This window comes from Cryptotermes secundus, unplaced genomic scaffold (genome assembly GCF_002891405.2).
Source record: "Cryptotermes secundus unplaced genomic scaffold, Csec_1.0 scaffold253, whole genome shotgun sequence".
NCBI classification, from domain to species: Eukaryota; Metazoa; Arthropoda; class Insecta; order Blattodea; family Kalotermitidae; genus Cryptotermes; species Cryptotermes secundus.
In genome coordinates, this window is record NW_019721520.1 from 289,104 (window position 1) to 314,996 (window position 25,893).

Genomic DNA, 25,893 nt, shown 5'->3' on the forward strand with positions numbered 1-25,893 from the left:
AAATAATTAGCCCTTTAAAATCTTAGTTCCTTCTAAATAATTCACAATAATTCAGTTAGTACGTGTATCTCACAGGAAATATTACGCCTCCCCTACAAAGGTCAATAGGTCAGTGATGTTTAAGGAAGCAATCGATGTTTACTGTGGGGGGCATTCGAAACACACAAATGTACTCTGTGGGCAGAATACAGAGTTTTAGTACGTTAAAGCTTGTGGTACATGTAGAATCATTAGGCTTTAAAGGGCTAGTCTGCAAAGGGTTAATCTGAATGAAAAATATCTCAGGTGTCAACAATGTTTTATTTCCCTGTCTGTAGTCAGAGCAATGTAGCGTTTTCATTGCTGGATGAATTATAATAAGTTGTGATGACTTACTAAGATACACGTGAGAGATTTTGTGGAATCGCAATTCCAAATAGACCCTGAAATACTTTCTCACAACGAAATTAAATTACTAGCAATATGTTAAGAGTTAGAATATTTACACACATTTTGAGCTATTTAACTTGGCAATTCAGTAACACCTTTATGAATATCTCGGATTTTTAAGAATTTAGCATGAAATGAAGTATGTACAAGTTTTAAAGTTGTGGCTATTCTATTTCTCTAAAGTACAGAGGTCACATCATGTAGCAGTGATTTTAACGTCACAAAACACCGTATTTTTCCTCCATATTATGTCCATGTATTACAAAAGATTCTCAGAATAAAATATGATTGAAGAAAGCAGTTTTCTGGGATTTGGCACCGTGTATATGTGGTNGTATTTAAGGCATAAAACGACTGACATATGTCTACATAGTGTGGCGTCTAAAGATTGACTAGCTTTGGAAGAGCAGGCCTATGTTCGTATATAAAATATTTAAACATAAAACCCTATAAATTATGTAAATAACAGGAAACACTGCGCTCCAAATGGAACTTATGTTTCCGCTTGTATTTTCCTCATCATTGTGAACTAATTGTTGAATGCGCAGTGTTTCCAAATCACATTCTTTACTTAATGAAGGAAGAGATATCTTATGTATTTTACATGAATAGGTTAAACATGGCAGCAGAAATTTCTTTTTCTCATGATTCGTAAGAAAGACATTTTGCAGTAGCACTACCTAACAATGACGTCTATGCCATATAAATAATTAAACGAAACAACACTTCTGAATTAGTGGGTTTTCGGACTTTGTCCGTTGTCTGGAAAACCAGTAATTCTGAATATTATACACTATTGTCAGAACTATTTCGAAACAGCTCTTGCATGTTACATATTTCTATAGTCAGTTAACAGCATACAGGCTACGTCTTACAATAAATATCTGAATTGCGTGAGACACTATCCAGTAAGCTGAAAGTAAGAAGAGTCACAATGATGAAGTTATTTGAAACTACTGGGCACTGCTTGTGCCATTTTACATACGTATAAACAATCTAATTAAGTATTGAAATTTGTCGTTATCAGGTAGAAGTGTACCATTATCAAGAAGTTTTATTGAGTCGAGAACAATTATTGGAAGTCGGCCGTGCCATAGCTCAAGCGGTTAGTCGCTGGCTTTCCACCGCGGCGGCCCGGGTTCGATCCTGGGGTCTGGTCAAGTGGGATTTGTGGTGGACATAGTGACGCTGGGGCAGGTTTTCTCCGAGTACTTCGGTTTCCCCTGCCAATCTTCATTTCACCAATTCTCCATCATCATAATCACACGGGGCAGGCTACAACAGGCCAATCAGTGGCCGTCGTGCCAAGTGGACCCAGTTGGACTCCACCCCTCACTAAGCGAAATAAAAGAAAATTATTGGAAGTCCGTGGCCAATAGCATCACCTAACATTTACCAGTGACCTACCTTCACTTATAAATCAAAACAGTTAAGACTTTGAATATTTTTATTGATCTATGTTTGTAAGCAAATTTGGTGCATTGCATATGGGTTTAGAAGTCTGACTGTCCGTGAACCTATATATCTACACTCAGAAATCCAATTTATCTGAAACGCTTGACACAGTTTTGTTTCAGGCGCTACACTTCTTCAGAGCAACTTAATTTATTTGGTTCTACAGATTTACCTCTCACAAATATGCTGCAGAGCGTGAGGAGCAGGAAACAAGATGTTTGCTTTCCAAAGGCAATTTCATTCTCTTCTACATTTACAGAAAGTTTCCCATACTGTTTCGCTCCTCACAAAACCAGAGGCCGAAGATCTCACTCAGCGAGCTAAAACACAGCGGGCTGCCATTTTATATTCTGAAGGTTACGAAAACAAGCCATCTCCTTTCGGATACAATACTTTGAGTTCACCTGCGTTTTACTGAGTATCTTCAGCCAATATACTAGGACAACGTACAAAATACACAACTCTCTTTTCCTTCTATGTTATATGCTTTTCTGCAATTCGTTATTATCCCAACAATAGTACTTTAAAACATACATACTCGTATTAGTCAAACAGTCCTTATACAATACAAGAAACATACAACAATTGGACACAAAAATCTCGTCAATCAACTTACAATACTGAAGTGATGGCTATGTCCAAGCCTTACTTGTTTGTTTCTTGGATTATTTACACCAATCGCAAAGGTAGTCGTCACTGATTCAATATATATCCACGCCTCACTTTTAAGAGAGGTCACGAACAAACATCATACAAATTACCGCATTGTTATTCATAATTTGCCTGCTTTTTCTAATTTATATTTGACAAAACATCGTTAAATGAACACATATAAATACAACAGGACAACTACCACATGACGTTCCAAGACAAGCGAAGCCTTATTAGCTGTGTTCTGCAACAACAAAGATGCCGAAATTACTGGTATATCAAGGAAATTTTCGATCTCGCGTTCTTTTCCCTCAGAACTAACAACACTGTTGTCATTCGGTGGGGGAAACTGCTAGGAAAGCTGTCACTTCGAAGATTGCGGCTGAAACGGAAGATCATTTCGAAACAGATGTTCATTTGAAGAAGCGACAAGCAACGCGAGTAAAAGACTAAATTCGTTTTTTGTTTTAAGGATGAAGTACGAGTATATAAGGCAGAAATATTTCATTGCAGAATAATCCTAGTGACAGGCAATGAGGTATGGCTAATGATACACAACAGGATGCACATAATGAAGATGAACGAACTTCGCTTGTTTGTAGACTGTTTATGCAATTGTTTTTCCAGCGTCGAGACTGTGGTTGCTGTGTCTTCAATTCCATCCAAAGTCTGAACATCAGTACAAAATAAACACCAGCAACAAGACTAAACCATAAATGCTCCAGTCTGAATAGAGACATCGCAGAACTTTTCCCTGTCATTACACCGTTAGTACTGTCGTGCGCTAGAGCAGTGTTCCGCAACCTTTTTCTACTCGCGGCACACGGTGAAGTATCCATGACTCAACACGGCACACCAAAATATTATTCCCCTCAAAAACGCATTATATCAGACAATTAATATAAATACGTAACGTGATCAACTTATTATTATAATATTATTATATTGTTATTTTATTATCATTAAACAGAAATCGATTCGTGCATTTATTAACAATTAATGAACTTTAATTCACTGTAGAGTGCAGAAAATACACTTCTATTACTATTGAAGTAAATATAGTAATTCTACTCATAATTTCAATATGATACTTGCGCCTGCGTAGCTGCACACAGGCGACTGATCCGTGGTGGAATCGTTGACAACGGAAGTCTCATTTCTTCATCGATGGATTTGGGCTGCTCCCTCTTTGTTGTCCTAATTTCAGTTAACGTCGAGCAGCCCAGTTCACATAAATATGTAGTTGAAAATGGCAATAACACATTAACTGCCATCTCGGAGATAGCCGGGTATCCACTCCTTATTGCCAACCAAAACGTATCCAAAGGCACATCGAGAAGTTTTAGTTTCAATGTTCTGTCTGCTTTTAAATCTACGAGTTCCTCTTGTATATTAATCGGAAGATGTTCTGAATTCACAACAAATGGATCGCGAACCCAGTCTAAATCTTGTACAATCTCTCCAAAATACTTATTGAATTTCTGCTGCAGCATTTCTAAATGTTCTTTAATTGTGTCCATCACCACTTTATTGCCGTCAGCAAGTGGCCATACAGTCAGTGACATCTCAAAAGACCCATCTGTAATTCTCTAACTGGCAACCAAAATTTTCGAACTACTGCAGAGCACAGCTGTGATAGAACTGAAACAATTGTAAAACGCGGGATCTCTACTCTTCAAACGGAAGAAGTGACACTATACCGACTTATTTTTGAAATATTTATAATTTTACATGAAGCCCAACAATCGGTGGGTGCATCGTTACAGGAAGAAATTCATAAAGTTGAAGAAGCTCTAACTTCTAACAAACAAGGGCAAATACCGAAACAGCGTTATAAAAGACAGGAAAACCCACGCTAATCCCTGCAGTTTTAGGGAAAAGCACGTACACAGAACATGCGGCAAGCACATCAAAGAAGCTGCGTCGATGCGAGAAAAATAAAAATAAATAATTTACATTTATACAACATTACTGTAGATAAAAAATCACAGCATGTAATAGAGAATAAACAAGCTTCATCTTATTTAATCGGTGCAGTGGCTGAGAATAAAATACAAGCATATGAAACACGGTAACTGGGATAAAATAAAACGAATAAAATTCGACAATTAATTTCTTACAATAGGTAAAAGTTCGCGTCACACCTTTCACCTTGTGACGGCACACCGGTTGCGGAAAACTGCCCTAGAGAGTGAAGGTACCTGCACTGTTGCAGTAATCGTACATTTTACAGTGTTACTGTATTGTTAGTACTATTGTATGCCAAAGTATGCGCTCTCTTGTATTGCTGCAAAATTAATAAATCGAATTAAAAGTATTTCTATTTTACTTTATCATAATGAGTATGGCGATCCTTCAATGACACGACCCAAAGAGTTACATCCATCTCACACTTTTCCTTGTTACTTTACTGTTAGTATCATAGCATGCCGGCATATGAGAGTTCCTGAACTGCTCCAGCCTGTGCTGGCTTCATCAATCACATGGCGCTTGCTCTCAAAGGAGCTCTCCGGGAAGAATTTATTAGGCAAGAAAGAGAGAGCGAATTGGATGGATGAAGTGGGCTACACTGCAAATTCCAAAGATAATATTTCCTTTTTCCTAGTCTCGAACCTTCTCCGAATGCAACAGTCATCACGTGCCAGAATAATTCGTTTTACCTTCTGAACCATGTCACAATCTGCTCAGAAGGGATCGACCAATCCACTCAGACGGCGTGATTGGTACATTCACTGCAGTTGATACACCCTGACTGTCAATTTAATTAATATCCGTGGGTGAAACTTCCATACTGCCTGATATATATATATATGTGTGTGTGTGTGTGTGTGTGTGTGTATATGTCTGTGTATGTTTTAAAATATAAATCATTATCGAAATGACAGACGATAATAAAACTGAAATTACTAACAACAGAATAAAACTATTTAGAACTGCATAATGAGCATGCATAGCGGAAACTGAAGTTCGTATAAATACCAACTTAACGACCACAAACATCGTGACGTACATGAAATAATAACAAAATATACGAAAGTAAAAGAATGCAGTCTTCTGGGATTTGGCACCGTGTATATGTGGTGTTAACCGACGTTNGAAAGTAGGCCATGAGATCATTAACTGGATTAAAGTAATTAGGGAATGTAGGACCGACATTTTGTCAACGATCATCTTTAATGATAACATCCAAAAAGTCTTAAATAATTGGTTATCAACAGCTCGGGCATTACCCTCCACTGATATCCGTCTAAGTATGTACATTACTTACTTACTTACTTATGAAGCTGAGCCCTACTTGAGGAGAAGCCAAATCTGAAGCTACTCAAGAATTTCTCGGCATTTTACGAAACCTGACGGTTCATCACCGTGTTTACAAGAGCCCTCCACTGGTCCCTATCCCGAGCCAGATCAATCCAATCCATACCATCCCATCTCTTTAAGATCCATTTTAATATTGTCCACTCACCTACGCCTTGTTCTTCGCAGTGGTCTCTTTCATTCTGGCTTTCCCACCAATATCCTATATGCATTCCTCTTCTACCCCATTCGTGCTATGTGCCCTGTCCATCCTTGTTCCTTGCAATATGATAAATGTTCTGATTTGCATGACTTCTTTAACGTGATTACTTCCATAATAAAGACGAACACCTGACTTCCTCTACACATAATTGGGGCATATTCAACAAATGTGCCTCCTGTTTGGGAGATATACCGTTGGAATCTCACCGAGTGGCCGGTTAGAGTGATTTGAGTTTCTTCATGTTTAATTTACTTTTCCAATATAAATCTTGCCACAGTACTTCAAAACATTTAAAAATGCTCCTTTCTGCTTCTTTCTCAACCTTTTCATAATCATAACGACGCTTGTCTTTCGCCTTCAACAAATACGGTCTTTATATGAACGAAGCGAGTTTAATGAACTCGTATCTTACAATGTGGAATATTTTCATAAGAAATCAGTACTCATTAAAATTCTTTCCTTCAATGTAAGATTGAAGTCGGTGTCCATGCAAAACAAAACAAATATATCACTTTTATTTTATCACCATCAGAGGAACTTACAAAATCTACGGAATATATAAGGAAATTTATTCCTTTTGATTTGTTCCCGGAACTGCCAATTTGCAACGAAAGATTGAATCAGTGCTCTCAGAGAAATTAATTTCTAGATACAGAGCACATTTAAATGTAGTTTTAATAACTTACTATAAAGGAAGCTACTACAAACGCTTAGATTTGATTCGCAACGCCATCTTTAACTTAACACAATAGGCCTATTCAGGAAGCATTTACCAGGTTTTACAATAAATGACATATTTTTTCTCTGGGGACATATCTCAAAACGTAAACATGACATTATCCTTAGCGGCCTTCCAAAACTCATGTACATGGACCTATCTTGAACACGCGAATCTTGTCTTAATGGCAGTTAATCCTCAAATTTTCTACCTTACGATGTTATTAAGATAAATGTGTAAATATTAACATGCGGTCCTGATTACGTGTTTACCAAAACCTATTTCTTCTACGCGAATGCAGTGGAACGAGGAAAGCCTTATGTTGACATGAAATATATTTCCTGCACTGCTGTTGACAGAAAATGCAATTCCAGCTCTAAGGAAAACAAATTCTCACTGCAAGGCAATAAGTGAGGTATCCCCAAATAAGTAAGAGACACGTACGAAGCAAACATTAACTCTTTTCAGATGTCAGATATCTACTGCGGGCTCTTCACTTCAGAAATGCAGAGAAGGGAATAATTTGAATGTTGTCCTTCCATCTGATGGTTTGGTCGCCATTACAAACGTAGTGTCCATGCGAATAACCAGTTGAGGGCATTGGACTCAGTTTAAATCCTGGCGAATCGCCTGACATTTTCCTACGTAGTCTGCAATGCAAGGGCGGTCTCTCTACGCAAATATACTTCGGTTTTGATAACGTGTCTTTAGGCTGCTTTATATTCAAAACTTCACAAATTTTAGATTTTATTCAGTGCGTCATGTTATGCCAACGTTATTCAGCTTGTTGGAAGATATATTTTAAGTTTTTAATCTTGACGTAGATTTAGTCATTATTTCTGTGTTTAAATTAATTCACATGTCAACGTGACATAATTTTCGTACATTAAAAACTATATTTCAGGCGACTTCATGATGTTCGCTGGTGAGTGTATAATTAAACTGCGATCTTGCATGAAGCTACATACAACTGCGTAAATTGAAGGAACAAACTGAATAATGATCAGCATTAATCCATCAAATGCCTGTGTTGTTTGTGTGTTGATATCATGTGCTGTCATCAGTCTATCCTCACTGGCGTCATTAAGGTTCTATATGTAACACTCCCTGAGAGAGATAACATCTTTACTGAACTAACTGAGCAGCTGCAGAAACGGTGGTCTTCTAATTGTGGCTCTCAGTCTTAGGAGGCCCGCCCACAGTACGAGTCTCTCATATCTGAGGGGTAAATGGGGGTGGACCGCAAGACTCTCACTTCTACAACATTTCGCATGCTGACATTTTATTTCATTACTTGGAATGTATTTCTTTTAATACTGTGATATGTAGGCCCATTTCTAGGCAACACCCGAAATACACGCAAGTAACAAAAAGAAAATGTATTGGAAGAAATGTTTTCTATGTGGTTAGTGCCATGTCCAGTGCTAGGCAACGGGCCAATAAACACGCATCCTGACGAGATTCTTTTATATGTGGTCCGCGCCATACCCAATGCTAGGTAACGGGCCAATAAACACACATTCTTGACACGTGACATGTTTTCCGTGAGGTCCACCCGAGGTTATATAAGGCGGAATTCCAAATGAGCTGGCAGGACACGAACCCCTGTGTGGAGGCGAGGTCGAATATCTCCACCGTGACCCTGCGAGTCGTAGGAGGCGATGAAAAGGAAAGTCTCAAATCTGAGACAGTAAAATATGGTCGCCAGTTCCTAGGGACTCAGACCCGAGAAAGACTGCACTGGCAAGGGCCAGCAGCATATATAAAAGGCAGACCCGTCCTCTCGTCAGAGAGGGCGCCCCACAAAAACAAGACCGTAAATGCCAAACAGTAATAAATATCTGGTCATGACCCCAGATGGGGCTCGACACCAAGACTTACTGACTGACTGACCGTCAGTCGCAATGTGACTTGGACTTGGACTTGGAGCTGGCAGTTTTAGGAGCACTCAGTCATAGAATGAGAACGAGAATAGAGCGAGTCCTCGGCAGTCAAGTGTTCGGCTGAACATATATTGTGAGCTGTTGTAAACTGATCGTGATTAAGAGTAATTGTAAAATAGGCGTTAATAAATCCAACCATCCAATCCAGAACCCATTATTATTAGTCACGGAACTTCGGACAAGCGACAATATTATGCTGTAGTGCTTCATTATATTGGAAATTATTTTCAGCCTTTATGTGTTACTATTTCCACCAGACACTCTGCAACAAATTTATTTCTTATTGACAAGATTTTGATCCAATGAACATTTCCCAAACTGGAACTTCACTTTTCATCGGTTTATTCAACACACGCATATATATGAAGACCATTCGCACTTAGTGATGAAGAAAAATAAAATTTAAAATTTACACACTTCGACAAACGTCCAAATGCAGTTACGAAGAGCGTATAGAGCAAATAAATAGAATATTCAAACAGAGCATCTAGAACATAAATCACAATAAATCTGAAGAAAGCAGTCTTCTGGGATTTGGCACCGTGTATATGTGGTGTTAACCGACGTTTCGGAGGAACGTATCGCCCCCATCTTCAGGGTAGAAGAAAAAGTATAAGAATTCTGCAAAGCGACAACACCGTGAGAAACGGTAAAGCAGTCCTCCGAAACGTCGGTTAACACCACATATACACGGTGCCAAATCCCAGAAGACTGCTTTCTTCATAGTCACCGCCGTGAAAGCCTCAAATCTTACACAATAAATCTCTTTCGGTTATCATCACCCATGAGCCAGGAAATGTATTTGTATACCACACCTTGCCGCTCTAATGAAGAATCAGTTTTGCAGAAGTAAAATAGAAGCAAACGACAATTTCTTCCATATATAGAATCTGCAAAATAGAATTTCTGCTCAGGGAGATCTAGGCGATAAGATGCTTCAGCTGTTGCGCTAACAGCTACATCACATGACGATGTGAAATTCATAAAAACAAAGGACAATATTTAAAATTGTCTATTGTCTCTCTGATAAAGAGCAGAGTCTATTAACTTTAGAGGGAGAAAGCTGCTGACTTCTGTTTCCAGTAGACAACGTATATCGTCTAGTCTCCGGAATTTCAGTAACGGCTCATATTATCAAAAATATAATACTCGAGTTCCAAAATCTCAGTCTGTCTCGTATATCTCAATTTATTAAAATTGCCGATAGTGTACCTGACATATCAACTGCTTCAAAAAATTATAATAAAAAGTTGCAGGATATCAACTGCAGAGTAGCCGGCAGACGTTAAGTGAAATATAACCGCTGAATGAGAAATTACAAGATACCAACCACAGTTCAGATTAAAAAAAAGCTAACACCCTGAAGACTGATGTCTCCTGATAAGCATTCCAAACAGAGGTCTCCAGATTATAAGGCAAGAACACCAAATCTTTCACCTCGCTCGTTAATGGCCGATGAAATGTTTAAATAATGTAAAGGAAGGTCTCTGGCAAAACCAAGAAACAGGAATATACGTTTATTTCGGTAGAATTGAGTGAACCTTAATAAAAATAAGACATCTGCTGTCGGCAAAAGTTGTTGTAGTTGAAGGTATTTTTTTTTCTGTGGCGCTACAGCCCCAATTTGGGCCTAGGCCTACCTCCATGAAACTCTCCGTTTCACTTCGGTTTACTAGATCTTACACATTCGGTAGGACTCCTTGGGCGAGTTATCAGCTCGTCGCAAGGCCTCTACCTGTAGACAAACACAGAAAAACGCACACAAACATCCATGCCCTGAGTGGGATTCGAACCCACGATCCCGGCTTCCGAGCGAGCGAAGACAGTACATGCCTTAGACCGCTCGGCTACTGTGACCGGCAGTGTATAAGAATAATATATAAGAATTCAGTTCGTACCTCACAGGAAACAGATCCGAACCCACGATCCCGGTTTCCAAGCGAGCGAAGACAGTGCATGCCTTAGACCGCTCGGCTACCGTGACCGGCTCAGTTGAAGGTATAGGGTTTAAAATTACAAGGTAGATATATGGACAACATTTTTCCATTAAAAATAAGTACAAGCAGGATAAGAGTTATAACAAATCGCTTACAGTTATGTGCAAGACATATGAAACAAAGGTGTCCCATAATTCGTGTACATAGTTCAAATCCAATTTCATCCTTGTGAAATATTGATTTAATAAAACCATCACCGTAACTCAAGTGTATAGGACTGTTATACTGTGCATCTGTGTAACATATAAAGTAACCTAGTTATGCTTATGAATTCAAATTCTGTTCCGGAACGACAACTGTAATCTATTCTAGATAAAAAAATACGGCAAAATCGCGATTCAGGATAGTAAAAATAAGTTTCTAGAGAGACTGCTGAAGTATGTTTAAGAAGTAGTTTTATAACAAAATATATTTTTCTAGCTTATGGGAGTTGATATGGATTTGTGACTTCTTTCATATAAATATATTTTTAGGCACATCCTATTCATTTTATACGGAACATCCTACACTTAGAGTGCTCACAAGAGTCCGCCACTGTTCCATCCCCAAGCCAACTTACTTGCTTCTAAATTTCTCAGGCGTAATGAATAACCGCCATTAATAGAAAAGTATGTTGGATAATAAATTAAGCATATATATATATATATATACACGAGTATATATAAAATTTTGTGTACCATTAGCCGTTATTAAGTGACTGCACAAAGCGTTTGACATTGTACATTTCAATTTTCAGAAGTCATTCACATTTGCAGCCTCTGTCTCCCTTTCACGATTTGGTAACAGATGGTTTTCGTTTTTCATGCAACATTAAACCTTAGCGACATTGGCACATTGTTCGAATATACGGTTTTTTTCAGAAAAAAGCTTTTATACCTCACTATAATCTCCCAATGTACAGAATTTTACTGGCTTATATTTAATAATAAATATATTTTTATCAATCTAAATATAAATATACTGTATATTCTATGATGCAAGTTCATATTTCAAATACATATTTAAAATTCCTACAATAGAAACAAAAACTTTCATTAAAACGTTTCAAGTTATGAATTGCATTTCCAGTATAACATTGGACTTTAGAGGGATCTTCATATAGAGAAAACACAACCGATTATATGAGATTTATTAGATTCACATTTTTCAAACTCTACTTTGAAGTTTTTGGGCCTCTATGGCATAATTAAATACTGTAGTTTAATGATTTAAAAAACACACTTTAGCAAACCTGACAAATATTCTACATGTCTCCGGTTGAAATATCGAAAAACAATTTCCTTTTACAGCCTTCTCACGTCAATGTTTATAATCATTTGATCGCTTAGCATTCGGCACAACGTAATCAATAGCTGCAACGTTTCCCTTAAATTAATCTCGATATAATGAAACGAAGAGGAAATATAAAAATGATCCTTGAAGCTTTTTTTTAATGAGCATGGGGAAATTATTCCTAAAACTCAGAACTCGAAAATGCGAGATTCTCAGATAGTTTTCACTGACTCAGAAGACGGGTCTGTGGTCTAGTGGTCAGAGTTCTTGGCTACAGATCCAGAGGTCTGGGTTCGATTCCCGGCGCTACCAGATTTTCTGATTAGTGGGTGTGGAACAGGGTCAACTCAGCCTTGTGAGGATAACTGAGGAGCTATTTCAAGGAAATAGTGGCTGCGGTCTAGAAAACCGAAATTAACGGCCGTGGGGATTCGTTGCGCTGACCACGTGACACCCTCTAGCCGCTAAAGTTCGCACTAACTTCGCCGACAAGCGGCGGTCGCTCGGCTGGTATACTTCGCTTGCGGTCTAAAACCATGGATTTTGTTTTGTTTGTTTGTTTGTTAGAAGGCGGGTGTCTCTGTCTTCAGCCATTCAAAAAACTCTGAAAATCAGTCACTCGGTACGTTTTAAATAGCTCTGAATCGAAAGGTGTGAATAGCGTTTTATTCAAATGTATGTAACCGTTGTCAGAATTAGTGTTTGTGTCTATTACGCATGTGCCTATCGAGTCAAACGGAAGATTTCTTCTTTACTTTCCAATATTGTGTTTCAAACATTGATATAAAAATATCTGGGGTGCATTCAAATCTCTGCACGGCTCACAAGTTTGGAACCAAGTACATTATGACCTATGAAATTTATCCCAAAAGACATGACACTTATTACACTTGTCCATTTTATACTGAAAATCTATAAGACATTAGTATACAACCTCACAACATGAAACCTATGTTGTTTTATCTCGTGTTGGACCAGCAAACAGAAGTGAGAATATTCTGATGGTAAATATATCTTTTATTCAGATAACACTGCAATGCACTTACATATCATAACACCAGTTCAACTGAGTAAAAGGTAAAGTTGTCCCTGTCCTTAATTAAGCACTACGCCATAAAGGCGTATTTAGGAGTGGATGTATATATCCATGTGCTCTTAATGTAGGCACTATTTGCAAGTGAGTGCACAGCTTTACGCCCCGACCGCTTTACTCTGGGGTATGAGCCCCTATATTCATTGAGTACGAGATAGGGTGGACTCCAGAACCAGTTTGGGCGACTGGGAGAAGAAAAAAATTTTGGCCCTGCTGGGATTCGAATTCCGACCCCTCGGTCGTCGAGCCCGTAGTCAGTCGCTATACAGACTAAGCTATGCCGGCTCCAACTTCTGTTTAGTTTCAGTACTGAAATATCATGGATGGATTTCAACATCATCTTAAACTCTTTATACGGGCATTTCCCTTCAAGCGATCAATTATTCTCGGTGTTTGGTGGCAGCCTGTAAGTAGGCTATACGTACTGACTTTGATGTAGAGCGGGTTGCCGAAGCGGAGGCGACGGACTGTGAAGCTGTGAAATGAGGCGGGAAGTGCTCGGAAAAGGGGATGAGGTGGGGTGCAATGGGGGTGAGAGCAGTCGAGGGCAGTTAGAGTAACGCATCGACGTCACAGTGCTGACGTAGACATATTCCTCTCGTGATGCTATACCAAGGCGTCGGCTTCCCTCACACAAGGTCACGTGACTTGAATCATTTACCTCAATCTCTCTTTACAACCACCTTCTTTCGACTGAGTGTTTCACAACTGATGTGAGGAAGAATTTAAAACAATAACGTGTCATGGGGAGTCATGTAGGTCATGCAGACCCATCCTTTGTTCTGAAACAAGGTTGGGAACGAAACTTACAAGTAAAAATGGAAGATACTGAAAACAGAAATCTAGAGCAATTGTATTGCTATCAAGCGGTTAGTGGCTGGCTTGCCACCGCGGCGGCCCGGTTTCGATCCCAGGTGTGGTTAAGTGGGATTTGTGGTGGACAAAGTGGCGTTGGGGCGGATTTTCTCCGAGTACTTCGGTTTCCCATGCCAATCTTCATTCCACTAAATTCTCCATCATCATAATCACCCGGGGCAGGCTACACCAGGGCAATCAGTGGCCGCCGTGCCGAGTGGACCCAGTAGAACTCCACCCCCACTAAGCGAAATTGTATTGCTTGAAAGAAAATATACTGCTTTCCGAATTTTAGAGCGATACGTGTAATCTCAACATGTGGATTTGTCACTTTAGTATCAGTAAAAGTAATACAACTAAAATTTATGAGCCCAGATATTTCAGTCGGTTAGCGGCGGACTACAGTCTGGAAGGCTGAGTTTCGATTCTCGACAGAGATAATATTCTTTCTCCTCTCTATAGCGTCAAGGCAAACTTCGGGGGGCATGAAGTCTACTATGTCATAAGTACCGGGGCATTTATCTGCAGGAGAAAAGCAGCCGGGGCCTGAACCTGATCATTCAACTCCAAACCGACGACAAGATTGGTGGAACTATACCTACACACTCACAACGTCTTCATGACGTGGGGCTTAGTTAATAAGCACAGGGAAAATTTTATCTTTAATATAATAAAAAATTTTCAGACAAATAGTTTGAAGTGAATCGAGACGTAACTAAACACAAGATAATATTAAACCTTCTACAGTAAAAGTTGGGGCACGCGGTAGTGTAGCTGGTTGAGGCTCTATGCTACAAGCCGGGAGGTCGCGGGTTCGAGTCACGATGAGGTGGATTTCATTCAATTTACCTAATCCTTCCAGCCGCACTATGGCCCTCGAGTCGACTCAGCCTCTAACAGAAATGAGTACCAGGAATATTGTTGAGGGTGAGGGGCGGCCGGTGTGTAAGGCTGACAACCTTACCGCCATCTGTTAGCCGATTGTCTAGAATATGTGGGAATCTCAACATCTCGAACCCTATGAGTCTCCACGGCCTGTTACAGGGATACCTTTACTTTTACACTAAAATATATTATTTCCACGTGTTCATGTTTCCCTTCTCCAGACCTACCACGTCCTCTCTGTAAGGGAGAAGAAGAAGACGGCTGTTCAGGCTTTACAACACTACTGAATATACCCACTCCCACTATTTGATATGTGCTTTACTTAACGATGTTTGCAATAGCTCAGTATATACTGCGGCATATGAACAAAAGTTAATAATGAATTGGTAAGGACGTGGAAAAAAAGCGGTCGATGCCTGCTTTGAGACACTACCCCCGAATATACCTTAAAATTCCGACAAAAACCACGAAAAATCTCAATCAATATAGCCGCATCCGACACGAAATATGAATCCGGGCCTCCATAATATGAAGCCAGTGCACCAACCACTCGAGTTCACCGTTCGGTGTCCGCACTATAAACAGACTTGTACTGAGCACAGAAATGCTACTATTCTCAGCAGGAAAGCCAAAACAAATCACTGCGCTGTATCGACCGTCGCGTATCCTCCGCAAAAGCGATATGTCTACATGGAGGGCAACTCTATATCTGGACTAGTCGAGATACCTCAACTGAGGTTCGACCGGGTACCTTAACTTTAATTCTGAGTTGAACACACTCGGTATGTAATCCTATAAAGAGAGTCTGTACAGAAAGTGACAAGTAGAATACAGTCTGACTAAGGTACGCGGAGTGGCAAACAGAAATCTTATTATACTAACAGTGTGCAGTAAGACAGTTATGTATATATATATATATATATATCCCGAATTACATCTACAAAGGTAAAGTTATCCCTTTAACAAGCCGTGGAGGCCCACAGGTCTCTGAGACGTCGAAGTTCTCACATTTTCTATATAATCGGCTCACAGATGGCGGTAAGGTTGTCAGTCTTAAGCGCCGACCGCCCTTTACCCTCAGGAAGATTCCTGGTACTCAATTCTGTTAGAGGATGAGTCGACCCCAGGGCCATAGTACTACTGGAGGGATTAGATCAATTTAAAAAAAAACACAATGACCTCATCGTGAATCGAACCCGTGGCCTTCCGGCTTGTATCAAAGTACCTCAACCAAACACGCTACCGCGTATCCCTATAGTGCTTAAAAACGTGTAAATACATGGTGTTTCAACACCATATTCCTGTATGTTGATTTTGAAGCCTTCATATACACCCCTTTTGCATTCCTTTACTCTAATTTCGATCCTGAGTAATAGAGGAACCCGCTGTGCATAATCACATCTCTGGTAGGTTCCCTAGGTAACGCATGTTTGTACAATGGTCACACCGAGCCACATCAATCAATCTGCCACCTTGCAGACACCCTAGATATATCATCCGCCATGTGACAAACCAGTCCATTACAAAATGAGCTGTCATGAGCCTTCTTTTTTTTTTTTTGCGCCATCGTGAAATGAGGCATGGCAGGGAACGATCATGTCAACATTCTGAGTACCAGGTTGTTTACCGAAAATATACTCAGCCAGCCTACTTGGTACGGCGTATCTGCCAGCTTACACAAATGACGTTCTTTATACTTTCAGACAAAATATTCAGTAACAGAAGGCTGAGGCCGATGAAGATAGATATTGTCATATGTCCGGGTATCCGTGACAAATAATTACTGGGTTGCGGCTTTAGACGAAGCTGTTTATCGGAGAATTACGTCAGGCGGAACTGCAGACAGTTATCACACACGATAATTATAACAGTCCGTAACTACGAACAATGATCACACTCTAATGTTCGTTGTAATTATGACACACGAAGGCTTCTGTCAGTTCTCCTCTTGCTTCTCTCTCTGATCATTGATCTGATCTCCGCCCTTGGCTTCTCCCATATCGACATCTTCCTGACGAATCTCCTCGAAAAGTCTTCATTGCTCCCTATATAGGCTCGGCACGGACCACCCACAGAAAACACATCGTTGCTCGGCAACGGATATCATGTATTGTTGTCAGGAGTGTCCACCCATGCATTGCCTAGCAATGGACGCCCTATTGCTGCCTATTCGTTGTAGTGATATGTGTTTACCGGGCTATTACATAGCACCGGACGCCCATCTGTTGTAGCATACTCGTTGATTGAAACATGTTTACGTATTCTCCTCCTGAAAGAGGCCCAATCCTCTCCTGCCCTCCAAGACTGGGCTCAAGCGTGTTCAGATTTCATAACGATCTTCTGAATGACCTTAATATGTGTTCATATCATATAAACCTGTGAAATTTACCAAGTTTTGGGAGTCTGTTAAGAATCAAAATATATGATGATTAAAAAAATCAATTTACAGCTATGGTAGATGGCCAGGGTGGATCAGTCGGTAGGGCTAGACGACCGAGGGTTTCTGTAGTTCCTTTCTAGGAAGGACCAAAACTTTTTCTCTTTTCTGTAGTGTCGAGACGGGTTTTGGAACCCGCCCAGCCTCCAATCCAATGGATAGCAGTGTTTCTTTCCCCAGGCATAAAGCGACAACTCAGCTTCATCTATTGCCGGGCGTAAGAATGCATGGAACTATACAACCATTGCCGCACAAGGTTTTATAGCGAGCTGCTTACTTAAAGATAAGAACCTTTACTTACACATAATTACAGTGGGACGATATGAGCTGAACCAGTATCTCTCGTGTACTCTTTTGCCGGTGGAGCCCCTTTGGTATCAGAACATACTGACATAATACTCGTACGTATCAAGTCAAAACTAAAATAGAGGGCAATATTAAGGGTTGGAAGGTTAGTTCCATTTTACAAAAACCTTCTCGATTTCCACCACTTCATTTACCGCAGATCTAAATATATTTGTGCGAAGCTGTGTAGAGTCGTAAGTTATATTCCTTCTGTCTTGATACCAAAACTACTTCTCTTAGTCGCATTTTATAACGGCAATTCCATAATTATTAAAACATCAATCTATTCAGTGTTAATATACTATGTCTATACACTTCTCTACACTGACAATGGTTGGTGTGATTAAAGTGTAATCCAAAAGATGAAAGTTGTTTTTTTAAAGTAGTGCTTAATTCATAACTGGCATCTAAACTGTTCAGTAAGAACGTAAATAAATAAATAAATAATTGAACTGAATTATTATTTTAGTAGTAGTAGTAGTAGTAGTAGTAGTAGTAGAAGTAGAGGAAGCAGCAGCAGTAGCAGTAGTAGTAGTAGTAGTTTTCCAAGATTTATTAACATCCACCTCAGTGTTTCCAAAGCCGCGAACCTATTTGAGATTTCAACACGATACTGCTCTTTACCCTCTACCTCGTTTTAATTTCTTGACGTATTTACCCTAAAGAACAAAATGTCTAGTCACATGTTGTTACCTTAAATGGACAGGATAATTTTTTATTGCCTCTCGGTGCGGTGGACAAAAGCGGTGAATGGACAAGCAGAAATCTGCATGATGTATGTTGACTGTGCACGATCAGTTTCACGATAGGGGTTGCGGGCATTTGTCCGATACACAGGAGATCTCTCTCCTCGCGTTCGCTTTCCTATTGCCGATAAAGGCCAGCAGACTAGAAAAGGAAAATCAGAGAATACCAAGAGAGTTTTTTTTTTTTACTCAAAGGAAAGGACACGCACTCTTTTCAAGATTTAGGAGTACGATAAAAAATTCTCTTCACACAATTGCTCGGAAGAACAAAAAATGTCTTTATATTATCAATGTTCATTCTTTATTAAAGATATTTTTGTGAAGCATATTTCTTTTATCATTTTAAGTTAGAAGAGCCTTTATACTTTAAGAAACACTCATTCCTATATTCACTATTCTCTTTAAAATGGAAATTTCGTTTCTCTTAAATCCCTCCTATAATCCTTTTTCGTTATCGTTTGCAATTTTGAAATTCTCTCGGTGATTCCATTGAACAGTTTGATGGAGAGGATTGTGTGCAGGCACGTACCTTCTACCCCTGTAAATGGAAAAATACTCCTCGTGTTACACTCTTCTCAAAATGTATAGACTGAGGTAGTCTGCAGTACCACAAAATGTGTGCTGATAGGCAGTATAAGAATTTCTTACCTCAGAGCCAAATTAACCCTCATCACCATCCTATAACGAGCTTCTGGCGAACTAATTACGGCCAGTTAACCGCAACATCTGATACTGAGGAAACGGCGCTGCCACAATTTAGATCATGTTGAAATTTAGAACGTTTTGGATTCACTTCTTTGAACATTCTGTGAGCAACAAATTAGGTGAGTCAAATTTATTAAACAATCAAGATTATATGTGTGATAATTACGAAAACAGTCGCTGCGGAACTTGTTTGAATTTTAGGTCTCTACGTCACGGAAGAGGCGATATAGTGCTACTAATATTAAAAAATATTAATTAAATAACTGTAGACCTGCTGGATAATGCGTCAGATGGAAATCTATCTTTGAAAAAGTGGTTTTATTTAACATCCATAAACTTGATATATTGACTGGCTACTGTGACGCAGTAGCCCATTCCAATGCCAAAACTTCCGAAACATAACAAGCTTCAATATGAAATAGAACAGAATTTAATAATTCCAATATTCAAAATATTTTTTGACTTGAGGTGGATTTTTCATTCTGATTTCCATAAAAAAGAGCATTGCACGGAGACACGTGCTCTGTGTAGGGCTGTGACGCCTCTCTCCATATGTTTAACTAATTAAACGATCTTTTGTGCCTTACTGTAAGTATCACGCATATATAATTTTTTTTTAATCCGTTCCACTTATATCTTTATACGGGTGTCGAGGTTTTTCCTTTATTCTTCTTAATCATTTCACAGACGGTAAGACTCGTTGGACGAGTAATCGGCCCGACGCAAGGCCGCTACCTAAACACAATGAAAACACAAACAAAGGAAAACTTATACACATCAAACATCCATGCCCTGAGTGAGATTCGAACCCACGTTCCCCGCTTCCGAGCCAGCGAGCGAAGACACTGCATGTCTTAGATCGCTCGGCTACCGTGACCGGAGCCAATATAACTAACAGGAAAATTTCAGGAGACTTCACACCAAAACAATTACGTATAGGCCGTAGCAATCTTATGCGTATACAGTAATATCTGCAGAGAAAATAAATGCATGCAACATTTTGGTTGAGAAGCTTCAGGATAAAGGCTATTAGGCATATCCACACGTTTATCGGAATGTATTATATGACAACAGACCACAGAGAAATATGTTCTGTAGTAAAAAATCGAATTTACTTGCTCAGAATGAGATATAAAGTAGAGGTTCTGTGATAAAAGTTACCAAATCTCATGCCCTATAAGAACACATAATTTACTGACCAGCTGAATGCCAACTGGTAGGACTATCCAATTAATCGTGGAATTGGAAGCGCTCTACTCACGTCAGAATAAATTTAGAGCATATTTTTCTTCTTAAATTAGTTAATCGTAGTCCGTAAAAGTAAAGAGAGAAAAGAAATATATTCATGGAGACATACATATATAGATATATATTAAAGAGATGGCAAGGGAAGTGTATATTAGAGATTTAGAAAGGTGAAATGTTTATTATTATTACTGAGATTACGTAACTACACCGTCTACAATGTTGAAATAAAGTATAGTGAATATGAAACAGGATGTTACGTAGATTCTAAAGGGTGACTATGGTGGATGACACACAGAATTACTGAGGTTTTGGACTACTTCCATCGTCCGGAATACTAGATAATAGAGGACATGACGTTTCGGAAGCTGGATCTGTTTCCGTCTTCAGGTGAGAAAGGAAGACACCTACTCAGTTGGGCCCCTTAGAAAGAGATAATCTCCAGTGATTGAGATCAGCTCCTTCTAAGGGGCCTAACTGAGTAAGTAATTCTGTGCAGGATTATATAGATTGCAAAGGGACAAAGTTAATAAAGGGAACTTTAATGACCTGTGTCGCAGTCAAAACATACAACTCCTTAAGTTGAAAACTGCGAATAATGATATTTCGATAAATCTGGCTTCGAATCTGATATTACATACTTTTACCGCATAATTAATATTCTCTCTGCATTTTAATTAAGAATTCTGAAATATATATGCAGCGATATGTAACAGAACACTCATGAAGGGTCCATGTCTACATTCTTCATAATTTAGCATATCATAATATTTATAACTGTAATTTTATTCTATTGAAATTGTGTTATATTGTTGGAGAGCTTAATTCTGCTAGCCTTTATTGTGATGGGTATTAATTTAATGTATATATTCTGGTATTTTTCAGCTTCATAATGACGAGTTTAATGCCACAACACGTCATCACTTCTTTCGAAATATTCGGTACAGAATACATCCATTCTTGTTTAATGATCAAATAAATTGATGTTCATTTCGACATGAGGGTGAGGAGAGCCAATAAGAATAGTAATAAAAACCAAATGAAATAATGGTACACGTTGAAAAGTGCACAGAACTTCCAGGCCGCGATAATGGATTAATTCCTGTCAATGGGCTACATGATTCCTTTATTGTGTTTTGTTTACACATGATCAATGGTAAAATAAAAACCAGAAAAATTATTCCATTAGCAACTCTTCAAATCCTTTAGGGTAGTTTTGAATAGACAAGTCAATGTGTTTATTATAGGGGTGATACGATACATAGGTGGATTATCCGTATACCTTAGACAAGACTGTGACGAAAAAGAAATGAATATCTATTGACATTTCTCCACGCTGAGAACACAACTCACTAAACGAGCAAATGGACTCGTGGCCAACAAAAAGTAATCTAAGAGGTTTTGTTTATGTATATATGTGTATATCTTTATTTATACAGTTTCACTTGCCTCTGTTAACTGACAGAACTTTATACTCTGTGCCTAAGTACAATATAGGGATACTGTGTAGACATCTTTAATTTCGGATCTATAACTTTCCTCGTGTTTTCAAACAGACGAAAAGAACTTCCCATTTGTTGCAATAATACTCATAATACTCAGCGAACGTGTTCTTGCAACTTCTAAATCAATCATATCTGTAGCCTCAGAAAAAAAGACCCATTAATACAGGTGCGGCCATCGGTGACAGAATCTAGTCTGCATTAATGAACTGAGAGGCTTCTCAGGCTTTTAACAGAAAATAATTGATCATGTATGAAAGCTAAAATCGTCCATCCTTCCGGATGTATTCGAAATACATTTATGTACACTCCATACTGAAAATTAATTTATTCCTACGAAAATTAAACTCCAATCCACGTTTCACTTCACTATGGTACTCATTTTTAAATAAATTTGACTACAGAATCGAAACATGAAACAAACAAATAGTTCCGAACATGGTTCACAACACCTACTATACTGCGAGATAAATTTCGCGTTTTATATGTATATATATATATATACATTACCAATATTTTTTACTATTGCTCATTTATTTAGTGTTTGTGGAGAATCTATGATTCAGTACAGGTTCTTCCTCTTTTCAATCTGTCTAATAAAATAATATATTCTCTCTCCATTCATCCATACATGCATACATCTATAATCCTGTTGTTACCACTTGGAGCATAGGACATCCGTGAAACGCTTCGTTTCACTTCAGTTTCTTAATCTTAGACAGTCGGTAGAATCCTTGGACGGGGGATTACCCTGACACAAGGCCGCTGCCTATATAGGACAACACAGACACAGAATATTGAGTGGATTAGACCGCGCGGCCACTGTGATCGGCTGTGATTGTATACGAGGTCTTTATACAGTACTTCATGCATATTACGTGCAGATATTTTAGAGCAATTCTCGGTACCAATTATCAGATCAATATCTAGAGTGGTTCATTAGTTCTAATCATTTAATAAAAAAACTTAAATATATATTCACATGGCAGCCATGTCGCTATTCTCTACTCTACAGGAAAACATTACCTCAACAAATATGGCATCTTTTCTATGATCTCCTTTCGTGTTGATTTTCAGAATTCTTATATGAGTATTAAGCGGCAATCGTGTTTTTTTTTCTTTTTGCCATTTCACAAGTTAGTGCGTCCGCCTTGTTGTTACAGCTTAATGTAGGAAATTGTAAAATAAGGCAAAAAGTTGTCCCACAACGAAGTTTCGTGAAACTCGGCCACCTGGTTCAATTGTAGAAATGGAGGATACACAAAAACAGGATGATGATCCCATAAGCATAAATTGTCTTCGACGAGGAAAGTAGGCTGAAGAGGGGCATAACTACTTTACTTTACAGTTGGCTTTCTTCAGAAGGTATTCCCGTATCTGTACACACGCTGTGAAGGCGCACAGGACAGATTCACTCACCAACTTCAGAAACAGATTGGTTGAGCTGTTCGATTCAAGTTCTAACTCCATTAACCTTTCAGAAAATGCATTCCCAGTCTCCATAAACAGGGTCCATAGAAGCCTTCAACACAGGACTTAACATAAAGAAAGGTACTTCCTATCCAGAATCCAGCCTGCTCAGTCCACATGCCGCTACTTGTAATTCAATGTATTCGTGAGCTTTTAATCCGAGGAAGGAACATAATTTACAAGTGTTTGAAAATAATTGGTTTAGCGAACTAGACCTGAGAAAGAGTGAAGTGTTTGTGCACTTCAGGTATACTGAATAATGACGAACTTCATATTTATACAGTTCACATACATAGTTAGGTTAATGAAGTCGAGGATATTATGTAGGGTCCGCTCGGATGGAGGAGGCAAGAAATGTATACAGAAATTTTGTGGGAAAGCCGAACATCTTAGATAGAAATGACTGAATTCGGCGAGAATTTTTCGGCATTTTTCTCCTTCATTCTGTTAAATTCGAAAAGATCAGAATGTGAGATGTACGCTAGTACAAACTCTAATTTGGGCAATATTTATTAACATAATGATTACTGTTTGATGGCCAATCTACTGACCATCATCACAATTTCCATTGCCATCTAACGCGACTTCAAAGTCCTACCCTATTAGCACTCATATCTCAAATATAAATTCCTACTTTCAAGTTTTCAAGACGGAGATAGGTTGGTCATTGACGTGACAACCGAGCGCTCTGTACACTACAGTTTGTTGTTTGGTTGGCTTACTTTACGACCACGAAGACGGAGGCAGTGCGTTTCTATGAAATGACTGTAACCTTATACTAGACTACACGGCGTCACATTTCACAAGATAGTAACCTTCATAATAACCACCGCGAGGATTTCAAATCTCACGTAATGTTCCTGGTTTAAGAGTTGAATATATAACTGATGATTACCAATAAGTACAATAACTTCTAACGTATTCTGCTGCAAAATCTACCATGTAAAACTGATCCTTCTATGCTGAAACCTATGTGCGCATGTTAAGAACATGAACAGATCAAGAAACACAAATAAATGAGAATTACATTTAAGGAGAAAATAGAGGGCACGCGGTAGCGTAGTTGATTAGGGCACTTTGCTTCAAGACCGAAGGTCGCGGGTTCGATTCCCGAGGAGGTCATCGGATTTTTCAATTGACCTAATTGTTCCATCCGCATTATGGCCTTGGGTTCGGCACAATCTCTAACAGAAATGAATACCAGGAATCTTCCTGGGGAATAAAGAACGACCGGTGAGTAAGCCTGACAACCTTACCGCCATCTGTGAACCGATTTTCTAGAAAATGTGGGAGCATCGACGTCTTAAACCCCTATGGGCCTCGACGACCTCTTATAGGGATAATTTTACCTTGTTTTTTACAAGGAAATTATCTAGTACAACCGGTTACACTTGTGAATATTATAATGAGGAAGTGACTAGGAATGCTGGCATAAGCAACAAAATTCTTTCCCCCCAACATAAGCAAATGTGGGCACAGATGCATGCTTTATAATTATAGACATTCCCTTAATTTTGTGTGCTACTGAGAAGAGTTAAGGGAGGCTCTGAATGCTGAGTTCTCTGTCACTAATTCACACGAGCAATATGCTACACATTTCAACACATAAGTTTGTACACAATAAATAACTATGAAATTAACCATTTAATATTCACACGGAACTAAGTTACAACAATTCATGAAAACACAAACTGACATTAATCGTTCATAAATTTGTAAACAAACGAAGATTTCGAATGATTGAAAGCCCTCAATTAAACAAAAGGCTTATATTATATGTTGTTCCATTAACATGTGAATTATGAGAAAGCTGCTTCTTCAAGGCAACATGTTACAGTTTGTAATCTGGAATGCGTTAATGTATTTGTTTCATACATGCATATTTTGTAGACATTCACTTTCAAGAAATTAATAAAAATTGTAGCAATCATTGTAGTAATCTAGATAATCATTCGTGTGTATATTTTGCGGACACTATTTAACTCAAAGCTTCTTTATTTAAGAAGCTTTAGTCCCTGTTTCTTCATTTTAGGCGACTTTTGTTATTATCCGAAACGTCCTGTATGCTTCAATGTCCATAACTTTTAAATAATTACAGAATAAAACTGAAATTTACATTTGTCATGTGTGGTCTCCATACGGCTACTTACTCGAGATCACAGACCTTTTATGTTTGATAGTTGTTCCTCTTGCACTTCAGTACAGATAACATGAAGTATTCACTTATTGTTTATTCTCTTACCTTCAACAGACATCAGCAACGCTTCAGCAAAGCACTCAACAGTCTCATTTCCACTGTTAGTGTTGAGTAAACACTATAATTCAATTGATTAAGAGCATATTTACACTTAGTAAGTTCACTCATGTATGTTCACACCCGACACGTAATGAGGTAGACAGATACCCTTCAGGTTACAGTGCAATAGTAAGTGGTAATTGTGCGAATGTTTACTTTGTCTGTATACACCACTGCACACTGCATGCAGTTGTGTGTAACCGCTCGCCCTGCACTATAGAACACAGCTAATACTGACTTATTTCAAGGCCGAATTTGCTTCAGCCCAGTAGCAGAAACAGAAAAAAGAATTTGTAAGTTTTGAGGTTTTCACGGCGATGACTATGAAG

At 38.7% G+C, this 25,893-nt stretch overlaps 1 protein-coding gene across 2 annotated transcripts in view; it reads right to left on the reverse strand.

Moving 5' to 3' along the window:
• Positions 1-25,893, reverse strand: part of LOC111875430 (hemicentin-2) — a 462,602-nt gene that overhangs the window by 176,036 nt on the left and 260,673 nt on the right. Inside the window, exon 14 of one of the 2 annotated variants that reach the window (XR_004514196.1) lies at positions 25,511-25,778. The gene's annotated coding sequence lies outside the window, so the exon portion shown is untranslated. Of the gene's footprint in view, positions 1-24,893; positions 25,779-25,893 lie in introns of those variants that run through there. The other variant, XM_033755808.1, reaches the window with a different exon arrangement.